Source organism: Pristiophorus japonicus, unplaced genomic scaffold, assembly GCF_044704955.1.
Source record: "Pristiophorus japonicus isolate sPriJap1 unplaced genomic scaffold, sPriJap1.hap1 HAP1_SCAFFOLD_99, whole genome shotgun sequence".
In the NCBI taxonomy this organism is placed as follows: Eukaryota; Metazoa; Chordata; class Chondrichthyes; family Pristiophoridae; genus Pristiophorus; species Pristiophorus japonicus.
Window position 1 is genome coordinate 1,410,636 of NW_027254919.1, and position 18,309 is coordinate 1,428,944.

General features: G+C 41.6%; 14 non-coding genes across 14 annotated transcripts; all 14 read right to left on the minus strand.

Moving 5' to 3' along the window:
• Positions 1-837: 837 nt before the first annotated feature.
• trnaq-cug (transfer RNA glutamine (anticodon CUG)) lies at positions 838-909 on the minus strand. Its single transcript has one exon. It is a non-coding gene; the product is annotated as a tRNA-Gln (tRNA).
• Positions 910-2,130: 1,221 nt separating this feature from the next.
• Positions 2,131-2,202, minus strand: trnaq-cug (transfer RNA glutamine (anticodon CUG)). Its single transcript has one exon. It is a non-coding gene; the product is annotated as a tRNA-Gln (tRNA).
• Positions 2,203-3,409: 1,207 nt separating this feature from the next.
• Positions 3,410-3,481, minus strand: trnaq-cug (transfer RNA glutamine (anticodon CUG)). The gene has a single exon. It is a non-coding gene; the product is annotated as a tRNA-Gln (tRNA).
• Positions 3,482-4,687: 1,206 nt separating this feature from the next.
• Positions 4,688-4,759, minus strand: trnaq-cug (transfer RNA glutamine (anticodon CUG)). Its single transcript has one exon. It is a non-coding gene; the product is annotated as a tRNA-Gln (tRNA).
• A 575-nt stretch (positions 4,760-5,334) lies between these two features.
• Positions 5,335-5,406, minus strand: trnaq-cug (transfer RNA glutamine (anticodon CUG)). The gene has a single exon. It is a non-coding gene; the product is annotated as a tRNA-Gln (tRNA).
• Positions 5,407-6,627: 1,221 nt separating this feature from the next.
• trnaq-cug (transfer RNA glutamine (anticodon CUG)) lies at positions 6,628-6,699 on the minus strand. Its single transcript has one exon. It is a non-coding gene; the product is annotated as a tRNA-Gln (tRNA).
• Positions 6,700-7,920: 1,221 nt separating this feature from the next.
• On the minus strand, positions 7,921-7,992 carry trnaq-cug (transfer RNA glutamine (anticodon CUG)). Its single transcript has one exon. It is a non-coding gene; the product is annotated as a tRNA-Gln (tRNA).
• A 1,221-nt stretch (positions 7,993-9,213) lies between these two features.
• Positions 9,214-9,285, minus strand: trnaq-cug (transfer RNA glutamine (anticodon CUG)). The gene has a single exon. It is a non-coding gene; the product is annotated as a tRNA-Gln (tRNA).
• A 1,207-nt stretch (positions 9,286-10,492) lies between these two features.
• Positions 10,493-10,564, minus strand: trnaq-cug (transfer RNA glutamine (anticodon CUG)). The gene has a single exon. It is a non-coding gene; the product is annotated as a tRNA-Gln (tRNA).
• Positions 10,565-12,418: 1,854 nt separating this feature from the next.
• On the minus strand, positions 12,419-12,490 carry trnaq-cug (transfer RNA glutamine (anticodon CUG)). The gene has a single exon. It is a non-coding gene; the product is annotated as a tRNA-Gln (tRNA).
• A 1,207-nt stretch (positions 12,491-13,697) lies between these two features.
• Positions 13,698-13,769, minus strand: trnaq-cug (transfer RNA glutamine (anticodon CUG)). The gene has a single exon. It is a non-coding gene; the product is annotated as a tRNA-Gln (tRNA).
• A 1,207-nt stretch (positions 13,770-14,976) lies between these two features.
• trnaq-cug (transfer RNA glutamine (anticodon CUG)) lies at positions 14,977-15,048 on the minus strand. The gene has a single exon. It is a non-coding gene; the product is annotated as a tRNA-Gln (tRNA).
• A 1,221-nt stretch (positions 15,049-16,269) lies between these two features.
• On the minus strand, positions 16,270-16,341 carry trnaq-cug (transfer RNA glutamine (anticodon CUG)). The gene has a single exon. It is a non-coding gene; the product is annotated as a tRNA-Gln (tRNA).
• Positions 16,342-17,548: 1,207 nt separating this feature from the next.
• On the minus strand, positions 17,549-17,620 carry trnaq-cug (transfer RNA glutamine (anticodon CUG)). Its single transcript has one exon. It is a non-coding gene; the product is annotated as a tRNA-Gln (tRNA).
• Positions 17,621-18,309: the final 689 nt, after the last annotated feature.

Here is an 18,309-nt window from a genome sequence, read left to right on the forward strand (position 1 = left end):
CACATTATGCAGCATGAAACAGCAAACTAATTTTTCCTCTGCTGATTGGAACAGGGAACTTCCGGTTGAACACACGATTTGAAAACTCGACTTGCAGATCAAGCATCAATGTCAAAGGCAACAAAACTGCAAACCTGCAGTTTTTTACTTGTTTGACCTGAATTTCCAGCAGCTGGGACAACAAGCATTCAGGCTCCCCTGAGATTTGAACCAGGATTGCTAGAGTTTAGAGTCCAGAGTGCTCACCATTTCACCATGCAATCAACTACGGTCGCCCATTTGAAACATTCCTCAAAATCTACAAAATCAACTCCAACATTACACTTTGGATTGATATTTTTGCATTCACAGCGTCAGTTTCACCTATTTACGGTCTGTTAATTATCGATGCAGAGCAATTCACACAGATGCCGTTGAGGCTATGGGTTCTCAAATAGCTGTTTCTGTTTCAAACTGTTCAGCACAGATTGTACTTCAGTCTTGCCAGGTAAAACGTGTGTTAGCATTGCAATGCATTCATGCAAAATGCTTGGCATGAAAAGAAAATGCAACGTTTTGTTGAGTGCAATCCATGCATTTCAAAAGGCATTGCGTTTATTCATGCTGCGGAGTGCATATTGCACAGATAATCTCAGCACACATTGTGCAGGCAAAGGCAGCATTAAACAGCAAACTAATTTCTACTCTGCTGATTGGAACAGCTAACTGCCGGTTGAACACAGGATTTGAAAACTCGACTTGCAGATCAAGCATCAATGACAAAGGCAACAAAACTGCCAAACAGCAGCCTTCTACATGCTTGGTCCAAATTTTCAGCAGCTGGGACAACAAACATTCAGGTTCCACCGAGATTTGAACTCGGATCGCTGGATTCAGAGTCCAGAGTGCTCACCATTACACCATGGAACCAACTATGCCAAAACATTTGAAAGCTTTCTCAAAATCTGCCAAATCAATTCCAACATTACACTTTGGATTGTCCTTTTTGCATTCACAGCGTCAGTTTCACCGATTTGCGGTCTGTTAATTATCGATGCAGAGCAATTCACACAGATGCCGTTGAGGCAATGGCTTCTCATAATATCTGTTTCTGTTTCACACTGTTCAGCACAGATTGTACTTCAGTCTTGGCAGGTAAAACGTGCGTTGGCATTGCAATGCATTCATGCATAATGCTTGGCATGAAAAGAAAATGCAACGTTTTGTTGAGTGCAAACCATGTACTGCATGCATTTCAAAAGGCGTTGCATTTATTCATCCTGAGGAATGCCTATTGCACAGATAATCTCAGCACACATTATGCAGCATGAAACAGCAAACTAATTTTTCCTCTGCTGATTGGAACAGGGAACTGCCGGTTGAACACACGATTTGAAAACTCGACTTGCAGATCAAGCATCAATGTCAAAGGCAACAAAACTGCAAACCTGCAGTTTTTTACTTGTTTGACCTGAATTTCCAGCAGCTGGGACAACAAGCATTCAGGCTCCCCTGAGATTTGAACCAGGATTGCTAGAGTTTAGAGTCCAGAGTGCTCACCATTTCACCATGCAATCAACTACGGTCACCCATTTGAAACATTCCTCAAAATCTACAAAATCAACTCCAACATTACACTTTGGATTGATATTTTTGCATTCACAGCGTCAGTTTCACCTATTTACGGTCTGTTAATTATCGATGCAGAGCAATTCACACAGATGCCGTTGAGGCTATGGGTTCTCAAATAGCTGTTTCTGTTTCAAACTGTTCAGCACAGATTGTACTTCAGTCTTGCCAGGTAAAACGTGTGTTAGCATTGCAATGCATTCATGCAAAATGCTTGGCATGAAAAGAAAATGCAACGTTTTGTTGAGTGCAATCCATGCATTTCAAAAGGCATTGCGTTTATTCATGCTGCGGAGTGCATATTGCACAGATAATCTCAGCACACATTGTGCAGGCAAAGGCAGCATTAAACAGCAAACTAATTTCTACTCTGCTGATTGGAACAGCTAACTGCCGGTTGAACACACGATTTGAAAACTCGACTTGCAGATCAAGCATCAATGACAAAGGCAACAAAACTGCCAAACAGCAGCCTTCTACATGCTTGGTCCAAATTTTCAGCAGCTGGGACAACAAACATTCAGGTTCCACCGAGATTTGAACTCGGATCGCTGGATTCAGAGTCCAGAGTGCTCACCATTACACCATGGAACCAACTATGCCAAAACATTTGAAAGCTTTCTCAAAATCTGCCAAATCAATTCCAACATTACACTTTGGATTGTCCTTTTTGCATTCACAGCGTCAGTTTCACCTCTTTACGGTCTGTTAATTATCGATGCAGAGCAATTCACACAGATGGCTTCTCATAATATCTGTTTCTGTTTCACACTGTTCAGCACAGATTGTACTTCAGTCTTGCCAGGTAAAACGTGCGTTGGCATTGCAATGCATTCATGCATAATGCTTGGCATGAAAAGAAAATGCAACGTTTTGTTGAGTGCAAACCATGTACTGCATGCATTTCAAAAGGCGTTGCATTTATTCATCCTGAGGAATGCCTATTGCACAGATAATCTCAGCACACATTATGCAGCATGAAACAGCAAACTAATTTTTCCTCTGCTGATTGGAACAGGGAACTGCTGGTTGAACACACGATTTGAAAACTCGACTTGCAGATCAAGCATCAATGTCAAAGGCAACAAAACTGCAAACCTGCAGTTTTTTACTTGTTTGACCTGAATTTCCAGCAGCTGGGACAACAAGCATTCAGGCTCCCCTGAGATTTGAACCAGGATTGCTAGAGTTTAGAGTCCAGAGTGCTCACCATTTCACCATGCAATCAACTACGGTCGCCCATTTGAAACATTCCTCAAAATCTACAAAATCAACTCCAACATTACACTTTGGATTGATATTTTTGCATTCACAGCGTCAGTTTCACCTATTTACGGTCTGTTAATTATCGATGCAGAGCAATTCACACAGATGCCGTTGAGGCTATGGGTTCTCAAATAGCTGTTTCTGTTTCAAACTGTTCAGCACAGATTGTACTTCAGTCTTGCCAGGTAAAACGTGCGTTGGCATTGCAATGCATTCATGCAAAATGCTTGGCATGAAAAGAAAATGCAACGTTTTGTTGAGTGCAATCCATGCATTTCAAAAGGGATTGCGTTTATTCATGCTGCGGAGTGCATATTGCACAGATAATCTCAGCACACATTGTGCAGGCAAAGGCAGCATTAAACAGCAAACTAATTTCTACTCTGCTGATTGGAACAGCTAACTGCCGGTTGAACACAGGATTTGAAAACTCGACTTGCAGATGAAGCATCAATGACAAAGGCAACAAAACTGCCAAACAGCAGCCTTCTACATGCTTGGTCCAAATTTTCAGCAGCTGGGACAACAAACATTCAGGTTCCACCGAGATTTGAACTCGGATCGCTGGATTCAGAGTCCAGAGTGCTCACCATTACACCATGGAACCAACTATGCCAAAACATTTGAAAGCTTTCTCAAAATCTGCCAAATCAATTCCAACATTACACTTTGGATTGTCCTTTTTGCATTCACAGCATCAGTTTCACCTCTTTACGGTCTGTTAATTATCGATGCAGAGCAATTCACACAGATGGCTTCTCATAATATCTGTTTCTGTTTCACACTGTTCAGCACAGATTGTACTTCAGTCTTGCCAGGTAAAACGTGCATTGGCATTGCAATGCATTCATGCATAATGCTTGGCATGAAAAGAAAATGCAACGTTTTGTTGAGTGCAAACCATGTACTGCATGCATTTCAAAAGGCGTTGCATTTATTCATCCTGAGGAATGCCTATTGCACAGATAATCTCAGCACACATTATGCAGCATGAAACAGCAAACTAATTTTTCCTCTGCTGATTGGAACAGGGAACTGCTGGTTGAACACACGATTTGAAAACTCGACTTGCAGATCAAGCATCAATGTCAAAGGCAACAAAACTGCAAACCTGCAGTTTTTTACTTGTTTGACCTGAATTTCCAGCAGCTGGGACAACAAGCATTCAGGCTCCCCTGAGATTTGAACCAGGATTGCTAGAGTTTAGAGTCCAGAGTGCTCACCATTTCACCATGCAATCAACTACGGTCGCCCATTTGAAACATTCCTCAAAATCTACAAAATCAACTCCAACATTACACTTTGGATTGATATTTTTGCATTCACAGCGTCAGTTTCACCTATTTACGGTCTGTTAATTATCGATGCAGAGCAATTCACACAGATGCCGTTGAGGCTATGGGTTCTCAAATAGCTGTTTCTGTTTCAAACTGTTCAGCACAGATTGTACTTCAGTCTTGCCAGGTAAAACGTGTGTTAGCATTGCAATGCATTCATGCAAAATGCTTGGCATGAAAAGAAAATGCAACGTTTTGTTGAGTGCAATCCATGCATTTCAAAAGGCATTGCGTTTATTCATGCTGCGGAGTGCATATTGCACAGATAATCTCAGCACACATTGTGCAGGCAAAGGCAGCATTAAACAGCAAACTAATTTCTACTCTGCTGATTGGAACAGCTAACTGCCGGTTGAACACACGATTTGAAAACTCGACTTGCAGATCAAGCATCAATGACAAAGGCAACAAAACTGCCAAACAGCAGCCTTCTACATGCTTGGTCAAATTTTCAGCAGCTGGGACAACAAACATTCAGGTTTCACCGAGATTTGAACTCGGATCGCTGGATTCAGAGTCCAGAGTGCTCACCATTACACCATGGAACCAACTATGCCAAAACATTTGAAAGCTTTCTCAAAATCTGCCAAATCAATTCCAACATTACACTTTGGATTGTCCTTTTTGCATTCACAGCGTCAGTTTCACCTCTTTACGGTCTGTTAATTATCGATGCAGAGCAATTCACACAGATGCCGTTGAGGCAATGGCTTCTCATAATATCTGTTTCTGTTTCACACTGTTCAGCACAGATTGTACTTCAGTCTTGGCAGGTAAAACGTGCGTTGGCATTGCAATGCATTCATGCAAAATGCTTGGCATGAAAAGAAAATGCAACGTTTTGTTGAGTGCAATCCATGCATTTCAAAAGGCATTGCGTTTATTCATGCTGCGGAGTGCATATTGCACAGATAATCTCAGCACACATTGTGCAGGCAAAGGCAGCATTAAACAGCAAACTAATTTCTAATCTGCTGATTGGAACAGCTGACTGCCGGTTGAACACAGGATTTGAAAACTCGACTTGCAGATCAAGCATCAATGACAAAGGCAACAAAACTGCCAAACAGCAGCCTTCTACATGCTTGGTCCAAATTTTCAGCAGCTGGGACAACAAACATTCAGGTTCCACCGAGATTTGAACTCGGATCGCTGGATTCAGAGTCCAGAGTGCTCACCATTACACCATGGAACCAACTATGCCAAAACATTTGAAAGCTTTCTCAAAATCTGCCAAATCAATTCCAACATTACACTTTGGATTGTCCTTTTTGCATTCACAGCGTCAGTTTCACCTCTTTACGGTCTGTTAATTATCGATGCAGAGCAATTCACACAGATGCCGTTGAGGCAATGGCTTCTCATAATATCTGTTTCTGTTTCACACTGTTCAGCACAGATTGTACTTCAGTCTTGCCAGGTAAAACGTGCGTTGGCATTGCAATGAATTCATGCATAATGCTTGGCATGAAAAGAAAATGCAACGTTTTGTTGAGTGCAAACCATGTACTGCATGCATTTCAAAAGGCGTTGCATTTATTCATCCTGAGGAATGCCTATTGCACAGATAATCTCAGCACACATTATGCAGCATGAAGCAGCAAACTAATTTTTCCTCTGCTGATTGGAACAGGGAACTGCCGGTTGAACACACGATTTGAAAACTCGACTTGCAGATCAAGCATCAATGTCAAAGGCAACAAAACTGCAAACCTGCAGTTTTTTACTTGTTTGACCTGAATTTCCAGCAGCTGGGACAACAAGCATTCAGGCTCCCCTGAGATTTGAACCAGGATTGCTAGAGTTTAGAGTCCAGAGTGCTCACCATTTCACCATGGAATCAACTACTGTCGCCCATTTGAAACATTCCTCAAAATCTACAAAATCAACTCCAACATTACACTTTGGATTGATATTTTTGCATTCACAGCGTCAGTTTCACCTATTTACGGTCTGTTAATTATCGATGCAGAGCAAATCACACAGACGCCGTTGAGGCTATGGGTTCTCAAATAGCTGTTTCTGTTTCAAACTGTTCAGCACAGATTGTACTTCAGTCTTGCCAGGTAAAACGTGTGTTAGCATTGCAATGCATTCATGCAAAATGCTTGGCATGAAAAGAAAATGCAACGTTTTGTTGAGTGCAATCCATGCATTTCAAAAGGCATTGCGTTTATTCATCCTGCGGAGTGCATATTGCACAGATAATCTCAGCACACATTGTGCAGGCAAAGGCAGCATTAAACAGTAAACTAATTTCTACTCTGCTGATTGGAACAGGTAACTGCCGGTTGAACACACGATTTGAAAACTCGACTTGCAGATCAAGCATCAATGACAAAGGCAACAAAACTGCCAAACAGCAGCCTTCTACATGCTTGGTCCAAATTTTCAGCAGCTGGGACAACAAACATTCAGGTTCCACCGAGATTTGAACTCGGATCGCTGGATTCAGAGTCCAGAGTGCTCACCATTACACCATGGAACCAACTATGCCAAAACATTTGAAAGCTTTCTCAAAATCTGCCAAATCAATTCCAACATTACACTTTGGATTGTCCTTTTTGCATTCACAGCGTCAGTTTCACCGATTTGCGGTCTGTTAATTATCGATGCAGAGCAATTCACACAGATGCCGTTGAGGCAATGGCTTCTCATAATATCTGTTTCTGTTTCACACTGTTCAGCACAGATTGTACTTCAGTCTTGGCAGGTAAAACGTGCGTTGGCATTGCAATGAATTCATGCATAATGCTTGGCATGAAAAGAAAATGCAACGTTTTGTTGAGTGCAAACCATGTACTGCATGCATTTCAAAAGGCGTTGCATTTATTCATCCTGAGGAATGCCTATTGCACAGATAATCTCAGCACACATTATGCAGCATGAAACAGCAAACTAATTTTTCCTCTGCTGATTGGAACAGGGAACTGCCGGTTGAACACACGATTTGAAAACTCGACTTGCAGATCAAGCATCAATGTCAAAGGCAACAAAACTGCAAACCTGCAGTTTTTTACTTGTTTGACCTGAATTTCCAGCAGCTGGGACAACAAGCATTCAGGCTCCCCTGAGATTTGAACCAGGATTGCTAGAGTTTAGAGTCCAGAGTGCTCACCATTTCACCATGCAATCAACTACGGTCGCCCATTTGAAACATTCCTCAAAATCTACAAAATCAACTCCAACATTACACTTTGGATTGATATTTTTGCATTCACAGCGTCAGTTTCACCTATTTACGGTCTGTTAATTATCGATGCAGAGCAATTCACACAGATGCCGTTGAGGCTATGGGTTCTCAAATAGCTGTTTCTGTTTCAAACTGTTCAGCACAGATTGTACTTCAGTCTTGCCAGGTAAAACGTGTGTTAGCATTGCAATGCATTCATGCAAAATGCTTGGCATGAAAAGAAAATGCAACGTTTTGTTGAGTGCAATCCATGCATTTCAAAAGGCATTGCGTTTATTCATGCTGCGGAGTGCATATTGCACAGATAATCTCAGCACACATTGTGCAGGCAAAGGCAGCATTAAACAGCAAACTAATTTCTACTCTGCTGATTGGAACAGCTAACTGCCGGTTGAACACACGATTTGAAAACTCGACTTGCAGATCAAGCATCAATGACAAAGGCAACAAAACTGCCAAACAGCAGCCTTCTACATGCTTGGTCCAAATTTTCAGCAGCTGGGACAACAAACATTCAGGTTTCACCGAGATATGAACTCGGATCGCTGGATTCAGAGTCCAGAGTGCTCACCATTACACCATGGAACCAACTATGCCAAAACATTTGAAAGCTTTCTCAAAATATGCCAAATCAATTCCAATATTACACTTTGGATTGTCCTTTTTGCATTCACAGCGTCAGTTTCACCGATTTACGGTCTGTTAATTATCGATGCAGAGCAATTCACACAGATGCCGTTGAGGCAATGGCTTCTCATAATATCTGTTTCTGTTTCACACTGTTCAGCACAGATTGTACTTCAGTCTTGGCAGGTAAAACGTGCGTTGGCATTGCAATGCATTCATGCAAAATGCTTGGCATGAAAAGAAAATGCAACGTTTTGTTGAGTGCAAACCATGTACTGCATGCATTTCAAAAGGCGTTGCATTTATTCATCCTGAGGAATGCATATTGCACAGATAACCTCAGCACACATTATGCAGCATGAAACAGCAAACTAATTTTTCCTCTGCTGATTGGAACAGGGAACTGCCGGTTGAACACACGATTTGAAAACTCGACTTGCAGATCAAGCATCAATGTCAAAGGGAACAAATCTGCAAACCTGCAGTTTTTTACTTGTTTGACCTGAATTTCCAGCAGCTGGGACAACAACCATTCAGGCTCCCCTGAGATTTGAACCAGGATTGCTAGAGTTTAGAGTCCAGAGTGCTCACCATTTCACCATGGAATCAACTACGGTCGCCCATTTGAAACATTCCTCAAAATCTACAAAATCAACTCCAACATTACACTTTGGATTGATATTTTTGCATTCACAGCGTCAGTTTCACCTATTTACGGTCTGTTAATTATCGATGCAGAGCAATTCACACAGATGCCGTTGAGGCTATGGGTTCTCAAATAGCTGTTTCTGTTTCAAACTGTTCAGCACAGATTGTACTTCAGTCTTGCCAGGTAAAACGTGTGTTAGCATTGCAATGCATTCATGCAAAATGCTTGGCATGAAAAGAAAATGCAACGTTTTGTTGAGTGCAATCCATGCATTTCAAAAGGCATTGCGTTTATTCATGCTGCGGAGTGCATATTGCACAGATAATCTCAGCACACATTGTGCAGGCAAAGGCAGCATTAAACAGCAAACTAATTTCTACTCTGCTGATTGGAACAGCTAACTGCCGGTTGAACACACGATTTGAAAACTCGACTTGCAGATCAAGCATCAATGACAAAGGCAACAAAACTGCCAAACAGCAGCCTTCTACATGCTTGGTCCAAATTTTCAGCAGCTGGGACAACAAACATTCAGGTTCCACCGAGATTTGAACTCGGATCGCTGGATTCAGAGTCCAGAGTGCTCACCATTACACCATGGAACCAACTATGCCAAAACATTTGAAAGCTTTCTCAAAATCTGCCAAATCAATTCCAACATTACACTTTGGATTGTCCTTTTTGCATTCACAGCGTCAGTTTCACCTCTTTACGGTCTGTTAATTATCGATGCAGAGCAATTCACACAGATGGCTTCTCATAATATCTGTTTCTGTTTCACACTGTTCAGCACAGATTGTACTTCAGTCTTGCCAGGTAAAACGTGCGTTGGCATTGCAATGCATTCATGCATAATGCTTGGCATGAAAAGAAAATGCAACGTTTTGTTGAGTGCAAACCATGTACTGCATGCATTTCAAAAGGCGTTGCATTTATTCATCCTGAGGAATGCCTATTGCACAGATAATCTCAGCACACATTATGCAGCATGAAACAGCAAACTAATTTTTCCTCTGCTGATTGGAACAGGGAACTGCTGGTTGAACACACGATTTGAAAACTCGACTTGCAGATCAAGCATCAATGTCAAAGGCAACAAAACTGCAAACCTGCAGTTTTTTACTTGTTTGACCTGAATTTCCAGCAGCTGGGACAACAAGCATTCAGGCTCCCCTGAGATTTGAACCAGGATTGCTAGAGTTTAGAGTCCAGAGTGCTCACCATTTCACCATGCAATCAACTACGGTCGCCCATTTGAAACATTCCTCAAAATCTACAAAATCAACTCCAACATTACACTTTGGATTGATATTTTTGCATTCACAGCGTCAGTTTCACCTATTTACGGTCTGTTAATTATCGATGCAGAGCAATTCACACAGATGCCGTTGAGGCTATGGGTTCTCAAATAGCTGTTTCTGTTTCAAACTGTTCAGCACAGATTGTACTTCAGTCTTGCCAGGTAAAACGTGCGTTGGCATTGCAATGCATTCATGCAAAATGCTTGGCATGAAAAGAAAATGCAACGTTTTGTTGAGTGCAATCCATGCATTTCAAAAGGGATTGCGTTTATTCATGCTGCGGAGTGCATATTGCACAGATAATCTCAGCACACATTGTGCAGGCAAAGGCAGCATTAAACAGCAAACTAATTTCTACTCTGCTGATTGGAACAGCTAACTGCCGGTTGAACACAGGATTTGAAAACTCGACTTGCAGATGAAGCATCAATGACAAAGGCAACAAAACTGCCAAACAGCAGCCTTCTACATGCTTGGTCCAAATTTTCAGCAGCTGGGACAACAAACATTCAGGTTCCACCGAGATTTGAACTCGGATCGCTGGATTCAGAGTCCAGAGTGCTCACCATTACACCATGGAACCAACTATGCCAAAACATTTGAAAGCTTTCTCAAAATCTGCCAAATCAATTCCAACATTACACTTTGGATTGTCCTTTTTGCATTCACAGCATCAGTTTCACCTCTTTACGGTCTGTTAATTATCGATGCAGAGCAATTCACACAGATGGCTTCTCATAATATCTGTTTCTGTTTCACACTGTTCAGCACAGATTGTACTTCAGTCTTGCCAGGTAAAACGTGCATTGGCATTGCAATGCATTCATGCATAATGCTTGGCATGAAAAGAAAATGCAACGTTTTGTTGAGTGCAAACCATGTACTGCATGCATTTCAAAAGGCGTTGCATTTATTCATCCTGAGGAATGCCTATTGCACAGATAATCTCAGCACACATTATGCAGCATGAAACAGCAAACTAATTTTTCCTCTGCTGATTGGAACAGGGAACTGCTGGTTGAACACACGATTTGAAAACTCGACTTGCAGATCAAGCATCAATGTCAAAGGCAACAAAACTGCAAACCTGCAGTTTTTTACTTGTTTGACCTGAATTTCCAGCAGCTGGGACAACAAGCATTCAGGCTCCCCTGAGATTTGAACCAGGATTGCTAGAGTTTAGAGTCCAGAGTGCTCACCATTTCACCATGGAATCAACTACGGTCGCCCATTTGAAACATTCCTCAAAATCTACAAAATCAACTCCAACATTACACTTTGGATTGATATTTTTGCATTCACAGCGTCAGTTTCACCGATTTACGGTCTGTTAATTATCGATGCAGAGCAATTCACACAGATGCCGTTGAGGCAATGGCTTCTCATAATATCTGTTTCTGTTTCACACTGTTCAGCACAGATTGTACTTCAGTCTTGGCAGGTAAAACGTGCGTTGGCATTGCAATGCATTCATGCAAAATGCTTGGCATGAAAAGAAAATGCAACGTTTTGTTGAGTGCAAACCATGTACTGCATGCATTTCAAAAGGCGTTGCATTTATTCATCCTGAGGAATGCATATTGCACAGATAACCTCAGCACACATTATGCAGCATGAAACAGCAAACTAATTTTTCCTCTGCTGATTGGAACAGGGAACTGCCGGTTGAACACACGATTTGAAAACTCGACTTGCAGATCAAGCATCAATGTCAAAGGGAACAAATCTGCAAACCTGCAGTTTTTTACTTGTTTGACCTGAATTTCCAGCAGCTGGGACAACAACCATTCAGGCTCCCCTGAGATTTGAACCAGGATTGCTAGAGTTTAGAGTCCAGAGTGCTCACCATTTCACCATGGAATCAACTACGGTCGCCCATTTGAAACATTCCTCAAAATCTACAAAATCAACTCCAACATTACACTTTGGATTGATATTTTTGCATTCACAGCGTCAGTTTCACCTATTTACGGTCTGTTAATTATCGATGCAGAGCAATTCACACAGATGCCGTTGAGGCTATGGGTTCTCAAATAGCTGTTTCTGTTTCAAACTGTTCAGCACAGATTGTACTTCAGTCTTGCCAGGTAAAACGTGTGTTAGCATTGCAATGCATTCATGCAAAATGCTTGGCATGAAAAGAAAATGCAACGTTTTGTTGAGTGCAATCCATGCATTTCAAAAGGCATTGCGTTTATTCATGCTGCGGAGTGCATATTGCACAGATAATCTCAGCACACATTGTGCAGGCAAAGGCAGCATTAAACAGCAAACTAATTTCTACTCTGCTGATTGGAACAGCTAACTGCCGGTTGAACACACGATTTGAAAACTCGACTTGCAGATCAAGCATCAATGACAAAGGCAACAAAACTGCCAAACAGCAGCCTTCTACATGCTTGGTCCAAATTTTCAGCAGCTGGGACAACAAACATTCAGGTTCCACCGAGATTTGAACTCGGATCGCTGGATTCAGAGTCCAGAGTGCTCACCATTACACCATGGAACCAACTATGCCAAAACATTTGAAAGCTTTCTCAAAATCTGCCAAATCAATTCCAACATTACACTTTGGATTGTCCTTTTTGCATTCACAGCGTCAGTTTCACCTCTTTACGGTCTGTTAATTATCGATGCAGAGCAATTCACACAGATGGCTTCTCATAATATCTGTTTCTGTTTCACACTGTTCAGCACAGATTGTACTTCAGTCTTGCCAGGTAAAACGTGCGTTGGCATTGCAATGCATTCATGCATAATGCTTGGCATGAAAAGAAAATGCAACGTTTTGTTGAGTGCAAACCATGTACTGCATGCATTTCAAAAGGCGTTGCATTTATTCATCCTGAGGAATGCCTATTGCACAGATAATCTCAGCACACATTATGCAGCATGAAACAGCAAACTAATTTTTCCTCTGCTGATTGGAACAGGGAACTGCTGGTTGAACACACGATTTGAAAACTCGACTTGCAGATCAAGCATCAATGTCAAAGGCAACAAAACTGCAAACCTGCAGTTTTTTACTTGTTTGACCTGAATTTCCAGCAGCTGGGACAACAAGCATTCAGGCTCCCCTGAGATTTGAACCAGGATTGCTAGAGTTTAGAGTCCAGAGTGCTCACCATTTCACCATGCAATCAACTACGGTCGCCCATTTGAAACATTCCTCAAAATCTACAAAATCAACTCCAACATTACACTTTGGATTGATATTTTTGCATTCACAGCGTCAGTTTCACCTATTTACGGTCTGTTAATTATCGATGCAGAGCAATTCACACAGATGCCGTTGAGGCTATGGGTTCTCAAATAGCTGTTTCTGTTTCAAACTGTTCAGCACAGATTGTACTTCAGTCTTGCCAGGTAAAACGTGCGTTGGCATTGCAATGCATTCATGCAAAATGCTTGGCATGAAAAGAAAATGCAACGTTTTGTTGAGTGCAATCCATGCATTTCAAAAGGGATTGCGTTTATTCATGCTGCGGAGTGCATATTGCACAGATAATCTCAGCACACATTGTGCAGGCAAAGGCAGCATTAAACAGCAAACTAATTTCTACTCTGCTGATTGGAACAGCTAACTGCCGGTTGAACACAGGATTTGAAAACTCGACTTGCAGATGAAGCATCAATGACAAAGGCAACAAAACTGCCAAACAGCAGCCTTCTACATGCTTGGTCCAAATTTTCAGCAGCTGGGACAACAAACATTCAGGTTCCACCGAGATTTGAACTCGGATCGCTGGATTCAGAGTCCAGAGTGCTCACCATTACACCATGGAACCAACTATGCCAAAACATTTGAAAGCTTTCTCAAAATCTGCCAAATCAATTCCAACATTACACTTTGGATTGTCCTTTTTGCATTCACAGCATCAGTTTCACCTCTTTACGGTCTGTTAATTATCGATGCAGAGCAATTCACACAGATGGCTTCTCATAATATCTGTTTCTGTTTCACACTGTTCAGCACAGATTGTACTTCAGTCTTGCCAGGTAAAACGTGCATTGGCATTGCAATGCATTCATGCATAATGCTTGGCATGAAAAGAAAATGCAACGTTTTGTTGAGTGCAAACCATGTACTGCATGCATTTCAAAAGGCGTTGCATTTATTCATCCTGAGGAATGCCTATTGCACAGATAATCTCAGCACACATTATGCAGCATGAAACAGCAAACTAATTTTTCCTCTGCTGATTGGAACAGGGAACTGCTGGTTGAACACACGATTTGAAAACTCGACTTGCAGATCAAGCATCAATGTCAAAGGCAACAAAACTGCAAACCTGCAGTTTTTTACTTGTTTGACCTGAATTTCCAGCAGCTGGGACAACAAGCATTCAGGCTCCCCTGAGATTTGAACCAGGATTGCTAGAGTTTAGAGTCCAGAGTGCTCACCATTTCACCATGGAATCAACTACGGTCGCCCATTTGAAACATTCCTCAAAATCTACAAAATCAACTCCAACATTACACTTTGGATTGATATTTTTGCATTCACAGCGTCAGTTTCACCTATTTACGGTCTGTTAATTATCGATGCAGAGCAATTCACACAGATGCCGTTGAGGCTATGGGTTCTCAAATAGCTGTTTCTGTTTCAAACTGTTCAGCACAGATTGTACTTCAGTCTTGCCAGGTAAAACGTGTGTTAGCATTGCAATGCATTCATGCAAAATGCTTGGCATGAAAAGAAAATGCAACGTTTTGTTGAGTGCAATCCATGCATTTCAAAAGGCATTGCGTTTATTCATGCTGCGGAGTGCATATTGCACAGATAATCTCAGCACACATTGTGCAGGCAAAGGCAGCATTAAACAGCAAACTAATTTCTACTCTGCTGATTGGAACAGCTAACTGCCGGTTGAACACACGATTTGAAAACTCGACTTGCAGATCAAGCATCAATGACAAAGGCAACAAAACTGCCAAACAGCAGCCTTCTACATGCTTGGTCCAAATTTTCAGCAGCTGGGACAACAAACATTCAGGTTCCACCGAGATTTGAACTCGGATCGCTGGATTCAGAGTCCAGAGTGCTCACCATTACACCATGGAACCAACTATGCCAAAACATTTGAAAGCTTTCTCAAAATCTGCCAAATCAATTCCAACATTACACTTTGGATTGTCCTTTTTGCATTCACAGCGTCAGTTTCACCTCTTTACGGTCTGTTAATTATCGATGCAGAGCAATTCACACAGATGCCGTTGAGGCAATGGCTTCTCATAATATCTGTTTCTGTTTCACACTGTTCAGCACAGATTGTACTTCAGTCTTGGCAGGTAAAACGTGCGTTGGCATTGCAATGCATTCATGCATAATGCTTGGCATGAAAAGAAAATGCAACGTTTTGTTGAGTGCAAACCATGTACTGCATGCATTTCAAAAGGCGTTGCATTTATTCATCCTGAGGAATGCCTATTGCACAGATAATCTCAGCACACATTATGCAGCATGAAACAGCAAACTAATTTTTCCTCTGCTGATTGGAACAGGGAACTGCCGGTTGAACACATGATTTGAAAACTCGACTTGCAGATCAAGCATCAATGTCAAAGGCAACAAAACTGCAAACCTGCAGTTTTTTACTTGTTTGACCTGAATTTCCAGCAGCTGGGACAACAAGCATTCAGGCTCCCCTGAGATTTGAACCAGGATTGCTAGAGTTTAGAGTCCAGAGTGCTCACCATTTCACCATGCAATCAACTACGGTCACCCATTTGAAACATTCCTCAAAATCTACAAAATCAACTCCAACATTACACTTTGGATTGATATTTTTGCATTCACAGCGTCAGTTTCACCTATTTACGGTCTGTTAATTATCGATGCAGAGCAATTCACACAGATGCCGTTGAGGCTATGGGTTCTCAAATAGCTGTTTCTGTTTCAAACTGTTCAGCACAGATTGTACTTCAGTCTTGCCAGGTAAAACGTGTGTTAGCATTGCAATGCATTCATGCAAAATGCTTGGCATGAAAAGAAAATGCAACGTTTTGTTGAGTGCAATCCATGCATTTCAAAAGGCATTGCGTTTATTCATGCTGCGGAGTGCATATTGCACAGATAATCTCAGCACACATTGTGCAGGCAAAGGCAGCATTAAACAGCAAACTAATTTCTACTCTGCTGATTGGAACAGCTAACTGCCGGTTGAACACACGATTTGAAAACTCGACTTGCAGATCAAGCATCAATGACAAAGGCAACAAAACTGCCAAACAGCAGCCTTCTACATGCTTGGTCCAAATTTTCAGCAGCTGGGACAACAAACATTCAGGTTCCACCGAGATTTGAACTCGGATCGCTGGATTCAGAGTCCAGAGTGCTCACCATTACACCATGGAACCAACTATGCCAAAACATTTGAAAGCTTTCTCAAAATCTGCCAAATCAATTCCAACATTACACTTTGGATTGTCCTTTTTGCATTCACAGCGTCAGTTTCACCTCTTTACGGTCTGTTAATTATCGATGCAGAGCAATTCACACAGATGGCTTCTCATAATATCTGTTTCTGTTTCACACTGTTCAGCACAGATTGTACTTCAGTCTTGCCAGGTAAAACGTGCGTTGGCATTGCAATGCATTCATGCATAATGCTTGGCATGAAAAGAAAATGCAACGTTTTGTTGAGTGCAAACCATGTACTGCATGCATTTCAAAAGGCGTTGCATTTATTCATCCTGAGGAATGCCTATTGCACAGATAATCTCAGCACACATTATGCAGCATGAAACAGCAAACTAATTTTTCCTCTGCTGATTGGAACAGGGAACTGCTGGTTGAACACACGATTTGAAAACTCGACTTGCAGATCAAGCATCAATGTCAAAGGCAACAAAACTGCAAACCTGCAGTTTTTTACTTGTTTGACCTGAATTTCCAGCAGCTGGGACAACAAGCATTCAGGCTCCCCTGAGATTTGAACCAGGATTGCTAGAGTTTAGAGTCCAGAGTGCTCACCATTTCACCATGCAATCAACTACGGTCGCCCATTTGAAACATTCCTCAAAATCTACAAAATCAACTCCAACATTACACTTTGGATTGATATTTTTGCATTCACAGCGTCAGTTTCACCTATTTACGGTCTGTTAATTATCGATGCAGAGCAATTCACACAGATGCCGTTGAGGCTATGGGTTCTCAAATAGCTGTTTCTGTTTCAAACTGTTCAGCACAGATTGTACTTCAGTCTTGCCAGGTAAAACGTGCGTTGGCATTGCAATGCATTCATGCAAAATGCTTGGCATGAAAAGAAAATGCAACGTTTTGTTGAGTGCAATCCATGCATTTCAAAAGGGATTGCGTTTATTCATGCTGCGGAGTGCATATTGCACAGATAATCTCAGCACACATTGTGCAGGCAAAGGCAGCATTAAACAGCAAACTAATTTCTACTCTGCTGATTGGAACAGCTAACTGCCGGTTGAACACAGGATTTGAAAACTCGACTTGCAGATGAAGCATCAATGACAAAGGCAACAAAACTGCCAAACAGCAGCCTTCTACATGCTTGGTCCAAATTTTCAGCAGCTGGGACAACAAACATTCAGGTTCCACCGAGATTTGAACTCGGATCGCTGGATTCAGAGTCCAGAGTGCTCACCATTACACCATGGAACCAACTATGCCAAAACATTTGAAAGCTTTCTCAAAATCTGCCAAATCAATTCCAACATTACACTTTGGATTGTCCTTTTTGCATTCACAGCATCAGTTTCACCTCTTTACGGTCTGTTAATTATCGATGCAGAGCAATTCACACAGATGCCGTTGAGGCAATGGCTTCTCATAATATCTGTTTCTGTTTCACACTGTTCAGCACAGATTGTACTTCAGTCTTGCCAGGTAAAACGTGCGTTGGCATTGCAATGAATTCATGCATAATGCTTGGCATGAAAAGAAAATGCAACGTTTTGTTGAGTGCAAACCATGTACTGCATGCATTTCAAAAGGCGTTGCATTTATTCATCCTGAGGAATGCCTATTGCACAGATAATCTCAGCACACATTATGCAGCATGAAACAGCAAACTAATTTTTCCTCTGCTGATTGGAACAGGGAACTGCCGGTTGAACACACGATTTGAAAACTCGACTTGCAGATCAAGCATCAATGTCAAAGGCAACAAAACTGCAAACCTGCAGTTTTTTACTTGTTTGACCTGAATTTCCAGCAGCTGGGACAACAAGCATTCAGGCTCCCCTGAGATTTGAACCAGGATTGCTAGAGTTTAGAGTCCAGAGTGCTCACCATTTCACCATGGAATCAACTACTGTCGCCCATTTGAAACATTCCTCAAAATCTACAAA